The 11,625-nt window shown below is 29.4% G+C and overlaps 1 protein-coding gene across 3 annotated transcripts in view; it reads right to left on the bottom strand.

Annotated features, from left to right (window-relative positions):
- Positions 1–11,625, bottom strand: part of LOC106789553 (probable G-protein coupled receptor CG31760) — a 110,220-nt gene that overhangs the window by 95,183 nt on the left and 3,412 nt on the right. The window lies entirely within an intron of this gene.

The raw sequence follows: 11,625 nt of genomic DNA, 5'->3' as shown, positions 1-11,625 counted from the left end.
TTTTTTTTTTTTTTTTGTTTAAAGCAAAATCTCTTTATTATCCTTGTTTCCTAGCTAAAAGCAGCATATTTCGTCTGGCTCATCAGTAAGAAAAAGATATTTTTTTTTCCTATTTTTTTAACGAGATTATAACAATACGCGGGGGAGAAATAAAAAACGATGCTTGTTTGTTAGCATACTGTCATTGGGAGGGGGCGGGGAGGGGGAGGAGGAGAAGAGGGTAGAAAACAAACGAAAGGTTATATTGCGTTAACGTGAACTACGTTTTATGGGAAAAGTTTATTATTTAACCCTTTGACTGTGTTACAAATATATATATATATATATATATATATATATATGCATGTGATAAAAGTTCCCAGAGTGAACTATTGACGCATATACATATGTGTTTAATAATGTTATATGTGTTGGTTATTATTTTGAATATATTTTGTCAAATGAAAAAATTATATTAAGAAATAGTAAACTCTCTTTCGTTATATTAAATATAATTAATTATTATTAAATCTGTGGTGTATTAAAATAATCTAAATTAATTATCGCATTTAATAATAAATTATTGCGGATTTTCTATATAAAAAAAAAGTATTCACCGCTCGATCGAAGGGGGCTATTAAAAAAAGAAAATAATAATAATAATAATACACGTACAGAAACCGATGGAAGATTATTTTGTTTGTTCAATTAAATAAAAAACGATACACATTTTTTAGCATAGGCAAAAGAAAAAAAAAAAGAAAAGTAAAGTTACACATTGCAATAGATAAGAATAATTTTTATCTAAGTGAAATTTGGATTCGCGATTAAAAGAATTGGTGTCGGTAAAAATTTATTTCTCGTATGCATGTATGTGTAGAGAGAAAGAGAGAAAGAGAGAGAGAGAGAGAGAGAGAGAGAAAAAAGATTCCTCTTTTGAAGGAATTTCAGAGAAATAAAAAAAGAAACAAAAAAAATAAGGTAAAAGAAGAAAAGCCAGGGATCATCTTGATCAGATCCTCGACGTAACAAGCAAAAAATGTTCTACTTTGGCTACACGAAAAAGATAATCACGTTTGGAATATGGCAGGTTAGAAAAGTATGGAATATAAAAACGTTGAAGGGATGGTGGTAATACGTTCAAGGAGCCATCATGTGAATATATATATATGAAAATGAATTTTTCTTCAAAGGACGCGTACAGAACTCTTCATTCTCGTCTCGAAGAGGAATATTCTTTTTTTTTTTTCGGAGAGAAAAAAGAAAAAAAAAAAAAATGATAGAATTGCTTTCTCGCGTGCGTATTTTGACTTTTTTTTATTTATTATCTCTCTCTCTCTCTCTCTCTCTCTCTCTTTCTCTTTACATTTCTTTCCCCCTTCTAACTCTTAAACTCTTTTCTTTTTTCTTTTTATTTTTACCTATACATTTATTTATCTTCACCTAATCGTGAAAATGTATCGCATGAATGGGAAAAAAGAAACACAAGAGGACGATGATGGAAAGAAGAATCTCTTGAAAGTTGTTTTCCACTCTAAACGCAACTTAAGAAAGAAGAAGAAGAAGAAGAATAAGAAAGAAAGAAAAACAAAATAAAAATAAAAGAGGGATTAAGTGTAACAGTATTCATGGTAATTAAGTTGAAAAATAGATGCAAAGTTAACGAGGCAGTTACCTAAGAAGAAGAAAAACTTTAGTTAGTTCGTTCAACGTCTACCACCACATTCGTATTCCTTCTATTTTTTTTTCTTTTTTCTTTTTATATTTATTTTTTTTTATTTATTTATTGAAAACGGTATTCGGTTTATATCGTCGTCGTTGAAAAGACAAATAACATGGGAAACTTGAACCACGTTTCGTTACAATGTCACGTTATATTCCCATGATTAATTATTATTATTAAAACCATAATTCTTGTATCGAATTTTAAAAAATTTTCTTCTTTCGTATAATTCCCTTTTCGTTAGGATTTAGATATGATCATCAAACGATCATTTTCTACTCGTATAAATGAGATTATCTTTCCATTTATCTTTTTCAATTTATATCTCCTGTACGTAACGTTGTCGGTGGTTAATAATAACATTTTACGATACTTAATTAGTAATATATTCTTTTTACATGGGGCAGAACGAAAAAAATGCGAATTATAAATACTTTTGCGAATAAATCAAATGAAATAATTAAAAAAAAAAAAAAAACAGTAACGAACAGAAAATTACTTGTACACGAGGTGTAATATATAATATATAATAATACATAAACGCGTTTTAAATGGATCTTTTCTTTTCTCATCGTCAATTACAATTTTTCTTTTTCTTTTATCTTTTCTCGTGCGTACAAAAAGGGAAACAGTAATATCATACATACAGGAGGAGGGGGTGGGAAGAGAATGAGGAGGAGCAGAAGGAGGAGGAGGAGGAGGAGGATTTTATCTTTCAGTTTACTAAGTTTCCATTTATACTTTTTGATATTTTTTACGATTATGCATTTATGTTTTTATCCATTAATGTTCAATTAACATCTTACCTTTATATTTCTATCTCGAGAACAAAACATTGAACACGTAACACATATATCGTATAAATAATAATTTATTCAAATAACACAATTATACGTGAAAAAAGAATATATTATATAAATATTATATATATAACGAGAAAATTCGACAAATATTTCATTTAAAGATCGATAATAGATAATAGTAACAACTTTTGATGATATAGGTTCATAGGGAACTTGGACATGAAAAGAAGTAGAACTTAATTTAATTAAGTTGGACGTTTCGTCCCTTTATTGGGACTTCTTCAGCAACTTAATCTTTAAAGCTCAGTGTCTTTTTTATTTAAGTAGACATACATTTTTCTTTATAATATTCCAACACACAATACATCTAAACTTCGTTAATTTGATCGTTATTATTCAAAAACTTAAACAAAACCAATAAAGGGACGAAACATCCAACTTAATTAAATTAAGTTCTACTTCTTTTCATGTCCAAGTTCCCTATGAACCTATATCATCAAAAATTCTAATTTTGGACGAGAGGAAATACTGAATAAATAGTAACAACATTTTTTTACCTTTCAAAAAAACACACACACATACACAGAGATGGATTACCGTTCTATTCTGTCGAATCATTTTGTAAAATGACGAGTAGAAGAAAGGGAAAAATTTAAGGAGGGGTCGGCGGGGGGTAAATATTAGATAAATGTAAATTCACGTGTCGAATATAAAAAGAATAATGGTTATTCTCGTTGAACATTTTGTTGGATTTTCTCGCATTGCGTTTTCAAAAGAGCAAGTAGGAAAACTCGTGCTGGAATTTGGTGCACAATGCGATAGTCTTGAATCGTGTTCTAGAAAATACGAGAAAGAGAAAAATATAAAGATAGAAAGAGAGAGGAAATAAGACGAATGATGAGAGGGTTGCCATTTAAATAGAGGATTTTGAAAAAGCAATGGTTTTATATAGAGTATACGTGAGTATTCGATAAAATCAAACTTGAGGATGGAAACAGGAGTGTAAGTGGGTGGGTGGGTGGTGGAGGTAAAGGGGGAGGAGGGTTTATCGTCGTCTAAAGCCTTTTCGAGAGGCCGTATTCGAATTTGCACTCGGATGGACGTTACTTTACAGAATGACGAAGAGAAAAAGAACAGAAAAAAACGAAAGAATGTGAGAGAGAGAGAGAGAGAAATAATGTAACAGGAAACGAAAGAACAAGTGAGATAGATAGAAACAGCTAGGATAAGTGATCCTTTCAAGCGTGAAAGAGAGAAAGAGAGAGAGAGAGAGAGTGTTAGCCTATAGTAAAAATGTGTGCTTGCACGTGTGTCCTAGATTTCGGTCAAAGTGCTGACCGGCCGCAACCCTTGCGAAATTGTTAGAAAGAAATAGTTGGGAATATCTTCTAACGATGTACTAAACTTTATTCATTCTTTTTTTTTTCGAATTATTTTCTATGGAGTTGTCATCCCTTTCATGTGTTTTATGGTACAAGATATATATATTATTTTGTTTGTTTTGCATAATTGCATTTTTCTAATGCGAATAGTGTACGTTTTTATGATTTAGTTTGTTGGGGAATGGTTGTACACGAAATATAATAAATAAATAAATAAAGAGACACATAGGTAAAACGTTAATATTATAAAAGTTCATTTCGTGAAATACTTTGATAAATTTTAGTGGGCGGTTTTCTGAAAGATAAAGGTGAAACAAACTCATATTGTTAGATTTAAAAGGTAAACGTTCTAAAGAAGGAAATATTCGTCTTATTAAATACGAGATATTGCGTCTGTAAAGTAAATACGAGGTACCATTGTACCTACATATACGGTTGTACTCTCATAGTAATAGCGCGAAATAGAAAATCTTCACGTAAAACTTGTTGTTGTACCTTGCGTGATATTGTGTTTTAGTCATTATTAGGAAAACCTATTTATATTCTCTCTCTCTCTCTCGGTCTCTTTCTCTCTTTGTCGTTTCTTTCTTTCTCTTTCTCTTCTTTTTCTCTTTTTTTTTTTTTTTTTATTCCAGAAGTATATCTGTCACAAAACTTTAATTGCATTTGAATTCTTCTTGTAGCACCATGTAAAGGATTCTCATTTCATTAGTATCGCTTGAAAATGTTCATTACTTTTTTTTAATTAACGTCAAACGAACATTAGAATTCATGAATTTTCAAATTATATTATATTAAACCTTTAGAAAATTTGTGATATTCATTTACGTTTATAATTGTTAACTTTGATTTATACTAAGAATCGTGTTTATTAAATCATTATTATATATACGCCCACGCGTAATATATAATCGTAATAAAAAATAATAATTATTATTATTAATTGGAAAAAAAAAAAACAAAATATTCGTATAGAATTATCCTCGAATTTTTAATCTACTTAATCACATCGAACACAAAAAAATGTACCGATCATTTTAAAAAATAAAATAATGGTATCACACGATAGAAACGAAATAATCATCCTCAATACCATTCATCTATTATTTATCTATTTATCTTATTAAAATATTTCCAAATCGATCTGGAATCGTAGAAAGAAAATCATGGCTTATCAACAGGGGGCATAGGGCGGGGGTGGGTTTCAGGTTAATGACTAGTCATAGTTCTAAAAGATATTTTATTTCCAAGAGAATAAAATCGGGCGCTGACGCGGAAGTAATCCACGTATATTTCTCTTTCTTTCTCTCTTTCTCTCTCTTTCTCTCTTCTACCATCTTGAGTTTAACAATCGATAATCCGTGGCGGTCCCCGATGGAAAGCATGACGTCGGAAAGCGTGTCCTCGGTGATCGATGTCGCTTGCACGTTGGTATTATTGGCTGTAAGCGTTGTTATACCTGGGGCTCAATTTGCATAACTTTTAAATTATGCGTTATATGAGAAATTATTTTCTATACGAATAGTTTCTATACCATGAGAAGACAATTGTTTATAGATATATATGTGTTACCACTGAAGTGCAGAACTCAATTATTCTGCAGATTATCTAAGGTAATGTGCAGATTAACCAGNGTTAGAAAGAAATAGTTGGGAATATCTTCTAACGATGTACTAAACTTTATTCATTCTTTTTTTTTTCGAATTATTTTCTATGGAGTTGTCATCCCTTTCATGTGTTTTATGGTACAAGATATATATATTATTTTGTTTGTTTTGCATAATTGCATTTTTCTAATGCGAATAGTGTACGTTTTTATGATTTAGTTTGTTGGGGAATGGTTGTACACGAAATATAATAAATAAATAAATAAAGAGACACATAGGTAAAACGTTAATATTATAAAAGTTCATTTCGTGAAATACTTTGATAAATTTTAGTGGGCGGTTTTCTGAAAGATAAAGGTGAAACAAACTCATATTGTTAGATTTAAAAGGTAAACGTTCTAAAGAAGGAAATATTCGTCTTATTAAATACGAGATATTGCGTCTGTAAAGTAAATACGAGGTACCATTGTACCTACATATACGGTTGTACTCTCATAGTAATAGCGCGAAATAGAAAATCTTCACGTAAAACTTGTTGTTGTACCTTGCGTGATATTGTGTTTTAGTCATTATTAGGAAAACCTATTTATATTCTCTCTCTCTCTCTCGGTCTCTTTCTCTCTTTGTCGTTTCTTTCTTTCTCTTTCTCTTCTTTTTCTCTTTTTTTTTTTTTTTTTATTCCAGAAGTATATCTGTCACAAAACTTTAATTGCATTTGAATTCTTCTTGTAGCACCATGTAAAGGATTCTCATTTCATTAGTATCGCTTGAAAATGTTCATTACTTTTTTTTAATTAACGTCAAACGAACATTAGAATTCATGAATTTTCAAATTATATTATATTAAACCTTTAGAAAATTTGTGATATTCATTTACGTTTATAATTGTTAACTTTGATTTATACTAAGAATCGTGTTTATTAAATCATTATTATATATACGCCCACGCGTAATATATAATCGTAATAAAAAATAATAATTATTATTATTAATTGGAAAAAAAAAAAACAAAATATTCGTATAGAATTATCCTCGAATTTTTAATCTACTTAATCACATCGAACACAAAAAAATGTACCGATCATTTTAAAAAATAAAATAATGGTATCACACGATAGAAACGAAATAATCATCCTCAATACCATTCATCTATTATTTATCTATTTATCTTATTAAAATATTTCCAAATCGATCTGGAATCGTAGAAAGAAAATCATGGCTTATCAACAGGGGGCATAGGGCGGGGGTGGGTTTCAGGTTAATGACTAGTCATAGTTCTAAAAGATATTTTATTTCCAAGAGAATAAAATCGGGCGCTGACGCGGAAGTAATCCACGTATATTTCTCTTTCTTTCTCTCTTTCTCTCTCTTTCTCTCTTCTACCATCTTGAGTTTAACAATCGATAATCCGTGGCGGTCCCCGATGGAAAGCATGACGTCGGAAAGCGTGTCCTCGGTGATCGATGTCGCTTGCACGTTGGTATTATTGGCTGTAAGCGTTGTTATACCTGGGGCTCAATTTGCATAACTTTTAAATTATGCGTTATATGAGAAATTATTTTCTATACGAATAGTTTCTATACCATGAGAAGACAATTGTTTATAGATATATATGTGTTACCACTGAAGTGCAGAACTCAATTATTCTGCAGATTATCTAAGGTAATGTGCAGATTAACCAGGTTCATCTGTTAAAGTATGGAAAATTGTTGTATACGATATTCGTTGAATAGTTTCTACCATCAGAAAACAATTGTTTATATATATATGTTACCACTGAAATGCAGAACTCAATTATTCTATAGATTATTTAAGGTAATGTGGAGATTATAAACAGTTTTTAATCACACACACAGAAGAAAATTGTTCTCGTAGATATTTTGTAAAAAATAAATCCCCATATATGAATATTTGATTCGACTATAAATAAACATTCGTTCGACATATTAACTGGATAGGTGCGGGGATATAGGAATGAGGGGGAAAGAAAGGGGTAGGGGTCAGTATTTTTAATAGGTGCATGGTTGTAACGTCGGGGTTATATTTTAATAAAGAATGCATAAATATTTCAAACACGTGACAGGAAAAATATTTGGAAAAAAAAACACGAAAAAACAAATTGCTGCCTGTTACACAGGTATTACCATAAATAAAATGTCTTAAAAATTTGATCGATAATCGAGAATATTTCCGATGTCAGTCAGACAAGCAGTCAGTCAGTCAGTCAGTCAGTCAGTCAGTCAGTCAATCAGACAGTCAGTTAGTTAGTTGATGTTAATTATCAAACGCTTTTCTTCATCGAAAGTGACGGTAACTCGACGAATAGAAAATTTGTGATAAAAGCAGCCATTGTTTTTTCCATACAATACCTACTACTACTACTATTACTATTACTATAACAACTATGTAACCGTTCTTACTTTACCGAGGATGAAAATCGATTGAATAGGAAATAGCTACTAGACCATAGATATATGTAAATGCCAAAGTAGAATCGATTAATAGCGCTCACAGTTATTCTATTTCTTTCATAAACGTTTAACGAAAAGCTTTGTGAATTCAATGCATACTCAAATACCGAGATGAACCTTGGTGTATCTATAAATTATGCAACTTTCTTTTTCACATTTAATATATATACGCGTGTATGTATGTGTGGCTATGTGTGTATGAATATGGAAAATAACTTTTTCTTTTTTTTTTTTTCTTTTTCAGAAAATAAATGATTGCTGTTATATAAAATTATATTTATAATATATTTAAAAAAACAACGAGAGAGAGGAACGAAAACGAAAAATTGTAGATGATCCTTTGATATTTTTAATTAGGTTTGTGTAGAGTAACTCATGGTGAATAAAACTCCTGAAAATTTGTATATAATATAAATATATGTGATATCAAATTATAAATCATTTTAATATCAAATAAATTGTACCTTTAATTTTTGTATCATAATTAAATGCACATATGAATTTTTATGATACCTAAGGGTATACAAAAATTGATTCATTAGAAAGAGCTTTTTATTATTACTAGCTATTATTAGATGAAAGGAAACTTAGATATAACAAGAAGCACAATATAGTCAACAGAGAAAACTTCTTCAAGAAGGAAACCTTGTAGCAAGAGAATGTCTTCATAATTACCATCCCATGAGAATATCCTGTGTATATACTCGTAACAATATTTTCATATCCTTTCTCTTATTACTTTATTACTCTATTACACTATACTATTTTATCCTAATTTTCGAAAGAATTATTATTTATAATAAATAATCTTTAACGAATTTTGTTTAAAAAAAAAAAAATAATGATGACTGGTTATGATACACTGACATGAATTTTATTCCCTATAATATTTTCATAAATATTATCATTTAATAATTATCTAATTATACACATAGTATATTACTTTACTAGCATAAAATAAACGTCTATTTATATTTTCACAAATGAAATTGATTTTGGCAGAGAGAGAGAAAGAGTCAATTAATGTGAAAGGTATTGATAATTATTTCCGATGAAAGAGTACATGATTATGAAGAAAATCGAGTCCATTAAAAATGGAATACGGTAATTAAAATTTATGAATAAAAGGGAGCTTAAAAGAGGCTTTAAATTCTGCTGTGATCAGCGTTTAAATAATAGACGTAATAATCCTCTAATTTATATATACGAATTATATATACATATATATATATACATATACTCGTTTTATTACCTTTCGATTATTCCAATGCAACCGATGCATTATTTTCTTCTTTTCTTTCAGACTTGCAACATACATACACACACAGATACATACGTAGAATAATCTTAACCGATATTATACCAAAACCAAACTTGATAATCGTTCGCTGAAATACACTTATACATACAATGTTCTTTTCTTTTCGTTTTCTGTTTTTAAACATATTTATTGTTAGCATTATCCCAGTGCATACATATATAACACACTAAACTCGCATCTCACATATTTATGCATGCAAAATATCTAGGAAGAAATGTAAGCTTTCAACGAGAAAATACACAACTTCATTGTCAGTGAAAACCACGAAACCACCGATAGAATAAACCATAGTCTCCATAAACGACTCCTAGAGATAATGCTAGACAAAACGCTATTAATCCCGAAAGTACCATAACTCTCTAAACATTATATATGAAATTTCTAAAATATTACGTACACAAGTTAAACATATCGTTCAATATTTTATTCAAAGTTTTAACAAAACCAATATAAGTAATGGAAAAACAATGAATTTAGCAATTAAATCCCATTTGAAAATTGAATACTTTTTTCCGAAAACACTTCATATTTTATTGCTAGTGTGGGTTAGTTTCCTTGTGATTGATTATATATTTAGAAATAAACTTGTTGTAAAAAGAACAAAAAGAAAAGGGGTGAGATGCAGGAAACAATTTCTATAGAGTTTAAAAATGCAATCCGAATTTCTATAAAGCCTCTGACGATTACTTGCATTAAACAGACGAGATTAATTAACTATCATCGTTTCGAACTTTTCTATTTGTAATTATTATCTCGATTTTTTTTATCTATCCCCCCCCCCCCCCTCCTCCTCCCAATAACTTTTTTTATTTATTATTATAGAATCGATCGATCGATTTTCTAGACACTCCTACGTTAAGATTGAAATTAATTAGAAAATTTGTGTATACTTCTTCTTTCACTTAATATCTATCTATCTACCTTATCGATTTTCTAAAACCCTTATTCTCTAGGTCTGATCGAACATTGATTAAACAACCTTTAATAAACTCTAGAACAAGTAGAGATTGGATCGTATATGGATTCTACAGGATAGAAGTTAAACGTTATCTCATGTGTTACCGCACCTATCTTCCCTTTACTAGAGAAAATAGAAGAAACTTTGAGATATTTTAATTTGATTTTTAGTAAAAATGCATTTTTACCTTGTCGTTCAATTTCATTAGTATCGAAGAACGATTATTTCATGTCCGTTTGATTTTTATAAATTGTTAGTATTAAAAAGAAAATAGAAAAAGAAAACTTAAATAATTTCATAGGAATTATTTACAAATATTCTCAAATAAAATAACATTTGTACACATGATTTTATTTAATGAATATTCGACAGAGGAAATCAATCATTTCGTTGTACTTATCGTAAACTTGTTTCTTCCAAATATATTATTAGATTTAAATTATCGATTACTTTTAATATTAATTCGATAATAATCGCAACAAGCTGTTGTTCATATCGATTTATTTTCACGATTCTCACGAATCCTTTTCCCTCTCTCTCTCTTACTCTTTCTGTAATATTAATTACCGATTTGATAGGTCAAAAGGACAAAGTAACTTTTAATAGAGAAGACAAAGATTTAATCAATAGAATGCATTTCTTAGTTTTTACCTTGCATAAAGCAAAAATGAAGTCGATAAATCAGATTGTTTGCAATATCAGCGTAAAATTTTACGATTTTATGTTTCTTTCTTTCTTAGTAAAAATTCGACTTTTTCATTAGACAGATGAATAAAATCTTTGTTGAATTTTCTATTAGGATAAAACTTGTAATTTTTGCAACGTTTTAATAACAAATTGATCGTAATCAAAAAGCCCAATAAATGTGCGTAATTATTATATTAATTAATAAATCATTTATTCAACCAAATGGCTAATTAAATAACATGAATTCTATTTAAACTTTTAATATACTAATCCTTAGATTATTCTTGACTCTCGAGTCAAAAAAAAAAAAAGAACCGAAAGGAAAAAGAAAAAAGTAGTGCGTTGGGGGTGGAAGAAAAAAATCGGATCTCTTTTCTAAAAAAAAAAAAAAAGAACCTTAATTTTTTTTTGTTCTTTTTATAATTAATGATACGTTTCTTTTTTTTTATTTTTCAACTCTCTACAATTAGAGAGTATATAAAGGGATAAAAACCCCCATACATTCCTTCTTATAACCAGCAGCCATTTAAAACGATTTACGACGTAACAAGTGGGGAAACGCCTAGCGATACACCGTACGTTACAATTTAAACTGAATTAATTGTTTAATTAATTGTAGTCAATTACAACGACCAAGACATATTTTATACTTCAGTTGAAACATGAATTTGTCGAAAAAAAAGTCCCAGGCACC

The sequence above is a fragment of the Polistes canadensis genome, unplaced genomic scaffold (genome assembly GCF_001313835.1).
Source record: "Polistes canadensis isolate GaletaPanama2010 unplaced genomic scaffold, ASM131383v1 scaffold_189, whole genome shotgun sequence".
Lineage (NCBI taxonomy): Eukaryota > Metazoa > Arthropoda > Insecta > Hymenoptera > Vespidae > Polistes > Polistes canadensis.
Note: the sequence above shows the minus strand (reverse complement) of the source record. Positions and strands in the feature narration are given on the sequence as shown.